Genomic DNA, 1,511 nt, shown 5'->3' on the forward strand with positions numbered 1-1,511 from the left:
TAACAAAATATACAAGTATTTTAAATTCAAATTACGATAAACGTAAACAAACAAACGAAGTTTGCTTTTAGAACCGTTGAGATGTCTTAGAAAGTTAAAGAAGTGATTTTTAAATTCTATATTATTAGCATTATCCTGCGTTTGAGAATTTAAAATCACTTCTTTAACTTTCTTAGACATCTCAACGGTTCTAAAAGCAAACTTCGTTTGTTTGTTTACGTTCATCGTAATTTGAATTTAACTTTTAATAGCGTCTCATAAAGCGAGATTTCTATATATCTTAAATTTGCAGAGAGGTGTGTGGTGTGGGCAGTTTAGCTTAATCGGTCTAAGAGCACCGCGACGCGTAATCACGGAGGTGTGAGTTCCAGACGCATAGCTGGCCGCCAACACTTTTTTCTGCAAATTAGGGGAAGCTTATCCTGTTCAGGCTATATTATTAGCATACAAGTATTTGTCTAGAGTGAGATCTACTCCCCTATTAAAGAATAGAAATGAAAATTAAAAATGCAGACGGACAGAAACGATGAGGCGAGGTATCTGTATATGTAAAAACAAAAACAAAAAAAACGAGAAAAATAGAGTGAGAGTGGGGGGGGGGTCGGTTCAATTCAGAAAAAATGGGCAAAAGTAAAACCGTGCAAACCGAGCATCGTATAAATCGGGGCATCAATGTTTTTACAAGTGGAGCAACGTAACATAGTCTTTAAAACAATCTCAAGACAGACACGAAATCGTCTTCTTACAAAGTTTATTTTAAAACTCAGTGAAATAGAATAAGAAGAAACTAAATACTGGTAGTAAGAACAAAACAAAATAACGAATTAAATATTTCCAAAATGGTGTCAGCACTTGGATGCAATTCAACGAATAAAAGATATGTAACTGTATGCTATTTGCCAACATCATGATATTTTGTAGAGAGCAATAGATATATTTTGGTATCTTTTGAACAAAGTGTAGCAATCGCATATACGGATAATACATAATACTAGACGATAATGGCATTAATACATACATATATGCATATACTATATATCTTCATTATACAATATTTCGGCCACATATGAGGTATTTGCTATCGTATTATTGTAAACTTTATTTAATAATCTTCTTGTAATTTCATTTATGAATGTATAAATCCTTATATAAATATGTGTATATTTGTGTGTATGTATGTTTCTCTCTCTCCCACTCTCTCTCTCTCTCTCTCCATATATGTGTGTGTGTGTGTGTGTGTGTGTGTGTACGTGTGTGTGTGTGTACGCACGTATGTATGTACTTATGTACGTATGTATGTATGTATGCATGTAAGTATGCAATATACATGCATATACGTACACATATAAGTGTCTATATGTGTGTGTTTGTGTGTATATATATGTATATATATATTATATATATGTATGTATACGCATATATATTTTATATTGTATATATATATAACATTATATATCTTATATATGTATATATCATATATATTTTATATATATATATATATATATATATAT

This window comes from Octopus bimaculoides, chromosome 7, assembly GCF_001194135.2.
Source record: "Octopus bimaculoides isolate UCB-OBI-ISO-001 chromosome 7, ASM119413v2, whole genome shotgun sequence".
In the NCBI taxonomy this organism is placed as follows: Eukaryota; Metazoa; Mollusca; class Cephalopoda; order Octopoda; family Octopodidae; genus Octopus; species Octopus bimaculoides.